The sequence below is a fragment of the Tupaia chinensis genome, unplaced genomic scaffold, assembly GCF_000334495.1.
Source record: "Tupaia chinensis unplaced genomic scaffold, TupChi_1.0 Scaffold000251_1, whole genome shotgun sequence".
Lineage (NCBI taxonomy): Eukaryota > Metazoa > Chordata > Mammalia > Scandentia > Tupaiidae > Tupaia > Tupaia belangeri.
This window is the reverse complement of record NW_006159731.1, coordinates 386,939-396,603: the sequence shown is the minus strand read 5'-3', so window position 1 is coordinate 396,603 and position 9,665 is coordinate 386,939.

Genomic DNA, 9,665 nt, shown 5'->3' with positions numbered 1-9,665 from the left:
AGAAATCTTTAGTCACTCACCTCATTTCATTAATGGAGATATTCTGATAAATATGAAGAATATATTGACCACATTATAATGAGACTTGTAGCTAATCTTGAAAAAATTATACAGATGGTAATACTTACTAAAAAAGAAACAAGAGTGAAATATGCTCTTTGTTTAAAGATAACAAAAACAAGCATAAGCACAGTGTACTGAAAACTGCAGATTCAGAGACTTATTTGGGAGACTAATTTTTAATAGCTAAGTTCAAAACATATTTTCCTTCCGGTTAACTTGGCACTAGAGAGTGCCACCTCTAAGTGTTATTTATTGTCTGTTCTTTCAAGATATCACCGTATTAAGATGAACACATTAAATTTTTATAATAGCTTCCGTTCTTGTCCTCCAGATATGTTTTCTTACTAGAATGATGTGACTACCATTGTTATACTCAAGAGTGTTTGGCAGAGATGTTGAGAGCTGAGCTTTCCAGTGAATTTGCATAATAAAACTCTCCTTGAATTACGCTTCAAGAAGGGGAAAGTACAAGCCTAATTTGAATTGACATTTATATACTGAAAGTTTCTGAAATATGTCTCTTCTGTGTTGCCAACTCTTACTTTCTCACAGAGGTCTGACTTATTCTGGAATACAGAGGTGGAGTTAAGCCACACTTTTTCTTAATGTAAGAAAAAGAAAGATTACAATTTTCTTTCTTTATTAACTTGAAAATTATATAATTTGAGTTCTTGTGCATATCCTCTGCCAGAACTAGTCACTACTTTTAGATGTTATATGGCTGTTATTGAAAAATATGGGACTTTCTTTTTTTGTGGGGGAGGGTGGTATAGAAAAGCAGGGAGTTTATTGAAGGAGAGGGAAGGAAAAAAGAGCTCCCAAGAAGATGGGAGGGGTCCCAGAAGATGGGTTGTGCCAGAGGAACTGGGGTGAGGGGTTTTATCTGGGTCCCAGAAGGGGCCTTGTTCCGGTTTGTTTTAGGTAGAGCTTGCACATGCATTCCCCTTGTGGTGGGTAGGGGCACATGCCAAACTTTCATCTTTGTGTGGACCTATCCACAATCAGGGAATATGTCTTACTTTATTTGAGTGCTCAGGCCCTATTCTGCACTGTTCTAATGCTTAACCTCAGTGAGCACACGATTTCTCTTCATGTATTTAGCTGGCTGGAGTAAGCAAACATCTGTCAATCATGTGAACGTTCTGCTGTGGTTTGAATGAGTCCTCTTCAAAATTCAGATGTTGACTTAATAGTGTTATAGGTTTAAAAGGTGGAGTCTGTAAAAGGTGATGAGGCTATGAGGGCTTCTCTATTCCATATGGGATTAAGACTCATAAAAGAGTCTTTGCACAGTGCTCAACTCTCTTGCCCTCTATCTCTCACCACATAAGGTCAAATAATTGCTCCCCTTCAGAGCGAACAGTGACAAGGTGAATCTTGAAAGCAGAGAGCATTTCTCACTAGACAACCAAAACTACTAATGACTTGATCTGGGTTTTCTCAGCTTTCAGAACTGTGGCAAATAAATTTCTATTTTATAAATTATCCAGTCAGTGGTTTGTTTGTTTGTTTATTTAGTGCAATGTAGATTTTGCCATAGTATGTGTGCATTTGCCAGAGAGAGACGGAGAGAGGGGGAAAGTGAGAACTCACCCCGGCGGCAGGGGTGGGGTGGGGTGGGGGCAGGGAATGCCACACTGCATTCCCTTCTTCTCCATTCTCGTCTAAGGATTTTGGTCATGTGAGCACATATACCCTGTGTGATTTTCAAGTCACTCGTCTTGAACTTAAACTGTGGTCTGCCATGTGGGAATCCAGTGCCTTTGCAACTATGCCACCTGCGGGACCCAAGCCAGCAGTATTTTTAAATAACCACAAATGAAGTAAAATAGGCCCATTCTCAGTCCAGATTCCTCAACATTGGAATGGACAGCTAAACCTGAAAATATATATCTGGCTAAAAAAAAAAAAAAGAAGAAGAAAAATGACCTTAAATAGATATCACAAATGTGTGTGTGTGTGTGTGTGTGTGTGTGTGTGTGTGTGTGTGTTTTCTCTCTTATGTTTGCCCTGAGGATTTTTCAAGAAGGTTATATGTTTATAAGTTTGATTAGTTTGATTAGTTCACCTGATTAGTTAGCAGCTCTACAGAACTAATTGATTTCTTTAACTGCCTAAGAAAATAGTTTTCTGACCTAAAATTCAAAACAGTAAGTACTGATCCTTCTAATTTTTGAACTCATTCAGAACTGTTAAGAGTTGAGTATTCATGTGGAAAGAGAGTGGCTGATTTTGGTGACTCTCATAAGAAATTAGGGCTAATAATGTTATAGCTTTGGGCCCTAGAACACCACTATCAAGGCCTCCTTTTCACATTTATTTTTCTGAATAAATACAATTTATTTTATCCATACTTAACATATTCTGAAAAAAGTAATTAAAGTCCTCATTGTTGGACTTCAGTTTTTAGTTCTGTATGTAAGGAACTTGGAAGTTGCTATTCTGTCCTAACTACTAAAAAGCCAAAGAGACTAAAAAAAAAACAAAACAAAAACCCAACTTTTTGGAGCTGTAAGAAAAGTGAGGACAAAGGAGAAAGAACTAGATTGGAGAGACAGGGACCAGCAGTTAGCGTAATGGCTATGTCGCTGGACTCCCACGTAGTCAACCGCAATTCGCTTCCTGGACCCGGTGGCTTAAAACTCACGCTGAGCGCGTGTGCGTTCGTGCCCAAGATCCCGAGAGGAGAATGGAGGAGAAGGGATTGTGGCGTGGCCATCCCCCCTGGGGGGATGATTTCTTGCCTTCTGTCTCTCTGTCTCTCTGTCTGGCGAGCGCACGCACCGTATAGCAAAAACCTCTCCAAAAAAAAAAGATTGGAGGAACAGACAGGAAATACAAGGGGTTAAGGTTTACTTGTGCAGAGACCCATGAGCATAAATCACTTGGGGAACCAGGCTGGGATAGGGAAAGCTGAACTGTTACTGACAAATTGCTGAAGGCTTAGTACAAACAACTCTGAGTTAAAAAACTCCAGGGGGATCTCATGTGACTGGTCTCCCATACTTTTGTGTGTTTTACCTCCAGGAATTTGACAAGGTTCTCATAATGGTACGTACTGGGAAAAGCAGTACATACTGCTCTTCCAAGGGCAGTGGCAGGACAGACAGAGTATGTGGGGAGGAATCATTTTGACATACACTAGAGCATTGTGTTCTTTTAAACAAGTTTGCCTATAGGAAAATCTATCCTACCAGAATCCAACATGTTGGGGCATTATCATAACCTAACTGACCTGGAGGGATGTGGATACCCAGCTGCAGCTAGCTCTAGCCTTCCACATGAAAGAAGGGACATATCCAGATCCAGCCTACTGTGGCCATCCTGTCCCACCCAAAGGGGTAAACAAACAAGAAGCCAAACTCATGAAGCTTATAATCTAGAGACATAGGCTCACTCTAAGATTGAGACCTAATTACAGGATGATAGAATGCTTCTCATTGCCCATACACTTTGCTAAGAGCCTCATTACAACAGTTTATTTTAACCCAGTACATCATGTCTGACTATCAAGAAAAATATTACAAGACTTATTAAAAGGCATACAACACAATTTTAGGAGATAGAGCATTAGAACCAGATTTATTTCCCTATTTATTTATTTTAATTCATTCACTGGGCATCAATCATAGCATATAAAATGTGATTTCCCATCCAGAATACACTGTATAGTGGCTTAATCATACATGTTATTGTTGACAGATAATTTTCCATTTTTTGTTTCATATACATATGTATGTGTATGTATATATATACATATCTATCCATATATCTGTCTATATATAATTTATGTTCCCCCTATTTATTGCCCTCTGCCATTTCTCACCCTCCTCCCACACTGTCTTCGGTGTCTATAGTTGTTTTCCATTCCTTGTTATTCCCCTCACATTTTATTGATCCATAAAATATCTTAATTAATCTAACTACTTTCAGTAGCAAGTTCAGCTGATATATACATATCTGTGAACACATGTCTGACTTTAAGTGTGAAACTCTGAATATAATGAATATACTATAAAGTAGCACCTAGCTGATGCTATATAGCTTACTGTGGTCATTTTTAAATAAATTTTTTAATTTAAAGAAAAGCAGTTTTAGCTTTAATAGATCAACAAAATTAAAAAAAAAAATTCTAAGAGAGCTTTGCTTAAAACTTAAAGCCAGGAAACAGATTAGGATTCCATTCAAATATTAGGTACAGGAACCTATCAGCAGCTGAAAATCCTTAAATCTGGAAAACAAAGCATAGAAGAAAATCAGTAATGTTTTAGTCAAAAGTCATAAGATTCTATTTCACCAGTTCAGTCTCATGTACTTAATCTCTCTTCTGTTGTGGTCTGACATTCTCATTTAAATTCTGGAAGATAATGTTCAACTCCAGACTTGTTCCTACCATTAAGTTGGCCACTTTCTCTGTTGTTTTGAACTCTTATTTCTGTGTGTCTGTATTTAGTTTTCCTGGTAGAGCACTCCTTTCAGCACTTCTAGGAGAGTCAGTCTGATGTTGGTAAATTCTTTCAAGTTTTTTTAATCTGAGAATGTTGTTGTATTTTTTTCCCATATGAAGGATAATCTTGCTGAGTACAGTATTCTTCATTGAAATTGTTTTTCCTTAATACTTTGAATATATTTTCCCATTATTTCCTTGCTCACATTGTTTCTGATGATAGGTCCATTATTAGCCTGATGGGATATCCTTTGTATAACCTGATGTTTCCTCTCTTGCCAATCTCAATATCTTGTCTTTGTCTGTAGTTTTGGTCAATCTGGCTATAATGTGTCTTGGAGAAGATCTTCTTGAGTTGATTATATTTGGGGTCCTCTGTATTTCTTGAGAGTGGATTTTTGAATGCCTCTCTAGGTTTGGAAAGTTTTCTTCCAGGATTTCGTGGAATAGATTATCAATGCCTTTATCAGTCTCTTTACCTTCTGAAATAGCAATTATCCAGATGTTTGGACGTTTAAAGGTATCTAGTATTTCTCATATATTATTCTGATTTTTTGGTCTATTTTCTCAGTCTTCATGGTGGATTTTTCTAGGCCAGTGATTCTGTCTTCTGCATCTGAGATTTGAGCTTTGGTATGATCTAGTCTTTTAATACTTTCAAGTGAGGTTTTGATTTCTTATATTATAGCCTTCATCTCTAATAGTTTCATTTTATTCTTTTTTATGGTATGTATTTCCTCTTTCAGATCATGCAAGAACTTCCCCACCTCCTGGAAATCAACTGTTTTCTCCTGTGTCTTCTGGAGTTAATTGTCTCTCTTCTCTTGCATCTCTGTTAACTTTGTCACTATGAACATTCTAAATACTTTATCTGACATTTCCATGAGTTCCATTGTACTGTCTGTGTATGAAGAAGAGTTATTCTTTTCCCTTGGAGCAGCGGTATTTTCTTGCTTTCTCATATTTCTTGTGCCCCTACAGTGATTTCTGGTCATCTGATTGGTTGTGCATTTCTTCCTAATTGTTGAAGTTCCTTCTGAGCATTCAGAGGCGTGCTGGAGGAGATGGTCTGCAATCTGTCTTCTGTTCCATTTTTCACCCTTTGTACATCAGTTTCAATGGGATTCAAGGAATATTCTGACCCTGAAAGTAATCAGATGTTTGGATACTGTTCACTTAGATCTGCCTAGACACTTTGTGCATGGAGGCTGAGCTGCCAAGGGTTGAAGTTAAAAGAAAATGGAAAAGAAGACAGAAGAAGAGGAAAGAAGAAAAAAATAAAATCTAAAAAGGAAAGAAAAAAATAAAAAATTTATATTTTAATTCTAAAAAGCAAAATATGAAAACCATGCAATTCATAGCTCAAGATTGCAGCACAGCTATCCTGCCTGGGTTCCTGTCTCTCCTAAATGGAAGGGGGTAAAGGCAAGAATTAGCAAGATAAAGGAGAGGCTTGAAAGCCCAGAAAAAGAAAAAGTTGAAAAAAAAAAAAAGACTCAGGGAGGCACAGAGAGACAGAGAGAGATGGAGAGAAGGATACAGAATTTGCCTTACCACTCTAGAAATGAATCTGGAGGGAGAAATCTCAGCAGAAAATTTTCACTTTTAGTCTCTGAAAGAAATATTTCATAGCTCAAGTTCAGTAGCCATCACAGGATGAGCCTGGGTTTCTTTAGAGAGAAGGAAAGTAATATAGGTTAGAAACTCAAATTTTTATAAGGAAAGAAAGATCATTGATGAATAAGTATGGGTAAAATAAAAACTTACCTTTGCTTATTATTTTACTTAATTTAAAATAATTTAGTATATAACAGTTTGCTTAGAATAATGATGGCAATAATGTATTCATATATTCTACTTTGTACATGCTTAGGTATAAGTGAAATGAATGACAACTGTGATACAAAGGATGGGAGGGAGAAATTAGAATTATTTTGTTATTGTAAGATACTCAGGCTATCCTTAAGTGGTATAGTGTTATTTGAGAGTGAACTTAGATTAGTTGTAAATATATATTTGTAAACTCTAGAACAACCACTAAAAAGGGTAAAACAATTGAATTGGTATACCAAGAAATAAAATAATATAATATAAAATGTTCTGTTAAAACTATAAGAAAGACGGATCAGTAGATGGTGTAGTGGCTATGTCACTGAACTCTCACATGGCTGACTGCAGTTCAAGTCTCAGACTCAAAGTGTCTTGAAAATCATTCTGGACAAGTGTGTGTGTGTGTGTGTCCAAGATCCTGGGAACAGAATGGAGGAGAAAGGATTGCAGCATGGTCATCCTCCCAGGGGGTGATTTCTCACTTTACCTCTCACTGTGTCTGTCTCTCTCTCCGATGAGTGAATGTGTCCTAAAGCAAAATAATATCTTTAAAAAAAAGAAACCATAAAAAACAGAAAAGAAATTGAAGACAAAAAGAGGTATGAAGAATGAGAGCAATAAATAGAAGATAATAACAAATATGGGAAAATGGAGGAACAGGGAGATTTTGGTTTGCAGATATATAGTTATAGTTAGATAAGAGGAACAGGTTCTAATGTTATATAATAGAATGGAAAAACTATAGTTAAAAATAATGTATTATATATTTCATATCATCTAAATAAGAGCAATAAACATAATACAATTTAAATTATCATTCCAACATGAAATACTTAAATTTAATTCTAACAAAATAGCTATAAGATTTATATTAAAAAGTCCCCACAAAACTCCGATGAAAGAAATAGATAAATGGAGAGATATTCCATGTTCATGGTTACAAGGACCCAAAATTGTCAGTTCTTCTCAACATGATTTATAGATTCAGTGTAATCCCAATGAAAATTCCAACAACTTACTTTGTGGATATTGACAAACTGACTCTAAAGTTTACATGGAGGGGCAAAAAATTCAGAATAGTGAATTAGAACTTATACCCTTTACAAAAATTAAAATATATTGTTAAAGGTACAATCCATTAAAAAAAGAATTGGTAAGTTGAACTTCATTTAAATTAAAAACTTTGACTTTATAAAAGATGATGTTAAGATAATGAAAAGATAGTCCATTGATGGAGAGAAAATATTTTCAAAAGACACATAAAAGGCCATTATCTAAAATATACAAAGAAATCTCAAAACTCAACAATAAGAAAACAAAGATCCTGATTAAAAACTAATTTTAAAAGGGCCAGCAGGTGGCATGGTGCTTAAGGAACTGCACTCCCACATGAGTGGCATCACTTCCCTGCTCTCTCTGCTACATGAACTGTCTTCATGATCTTTTTTAGCTCCTGCCCCCAAATGCTAGCTCCCTCAACTCTTTAGTTGAAAAAAAAAAAAAGACTCAGGGAGGCACAGAGAGACAGAGAGAGATGGAGAGAAGGATACAGAATTTGCCTTACCACTCTAGAAATGAATCTGGAGGGAGAAATCTCAGCAGAAAATTTTCACTTTTAGTCTCTGAAAGAAATATTTCATAGCTCAAGTTCAGTAGCCATCACAGGATGAGCCTGGGTTTCTTTAGAGAGAAGGAAAGTAATATAGGTTAGAAACTCAAATTTTTATAAGGAAAGAAAGATCATTGATGAATAAGTATGGGTAAAATAAAAACTTACCTTTGCTTATTATTTTACTTAATTTAAAATAATTTAGTATATAACAGTTTGCTTAGAATAATGATGGCAATAATGTATTCATATATTCTACTTTGTACATGCTTAGGTATAAGTGAAATGAATGACAACTGTGATACAAAGGATGGGAGGGAGAAATTAGAATTATTTTGTTATTGTAAGATACTCAGGCTATCCTTAAGTGGTATAGTGTTATTTGAGAGTGAACTTAGATTAGTTGTAAATATATATTTGTAAACTCTAGAACAACCACTAAAAAGGGTAAAACAATTGAATTGGTATACCAAGAAATAAAATAATATAATATAAAATGTTCTGTTAAAACTATAAGAAAGACGGATCAGTAGATGGTGTAGTGGCTATGTCACTGAACTCTCACATGGCTGACTGCAGCTCAAGTCTCAGACTCAAAGTGTCTTGAAAATCATTCTGGACAAGTGTGTGTGTGTGTGTGTCCAAGATCCTGGGAACAGAATGGAGGAGAAAGGATTGCAGCATGGTCATCCTCCCAGGGGGTGATTTCTCACTTTACCTCTCACTGTGTCTGTCTCTCTCTCCGATGAGTGAATGTGTCCTAAAGCAAAATAATATCTTTAAAAAAAAGAAACCATAAAAAACAGAAAAGAAATTGAAGACAAAAAGAGGTATGAAGAATGAGAGCAATAAATAGAAGATAATAACAAATATGGGAAAATGGAGGAACAGGGAGATTTTGGTTTGCAGATATATAGTTATAGTTAGATAAGAGGAACAGGTTCTAATGTTATATAATAGAATGGAAAAACTATAGTTAAAAATAATGTATTATATATTTCATATCATCTAAATAAGAGCAATAAACATAATACAATTTAAATTATCATTCCAACATGAAATACTTAAATTTAATTCTAACAAAATAGCTATAAGATTTATATTAAAAAGTCCCCACAAAACTCCGATGAAAGAAATAGATAAATGGAGAGATATTCCATGTTCATGGTTACAAGGACCCAAAATTGTCAGTTCTTCTCAACATGATTTATAGATTCAGTGTAATCCCAATGAAAATTCCAACAACTTACTTTGTGGATATTGACAAACTGACTCTAAAGTTTACATGGAGGGGCAAAAAATTCAGAATAGTGAATTAGAACTTATACCCTTTACAAAAATTAAAATATATTGTTAAAGGTACAATCCATTAAAAAAAGAATTGGTAAGTTGAACTTCATTTAAATTAAAAACTTTGACTTTATAAAAGATGATGTTAAGATAATGAAAAGATAGTCCATTGATGGAGAGAAAATATTTTCAAAAGACACATAAAAGGCCATTATCTAAAATATACAAAGAAATCTCAAAACTCAACAATAAGAAAACAAAGATCCTGATTAAAAACTAATTTTAAAAGGGCCAGCAGGTGGCATGGTGCTTAAGGAACTGCACTCCCACATGAGTGGCATCACTTCCCTGCTCTCTCTGCTACATGAACTGTCTTCATGATCTTTTTTAGCTCCTGCCCCCAAATGCTAGCTCCCTCAACTCTTT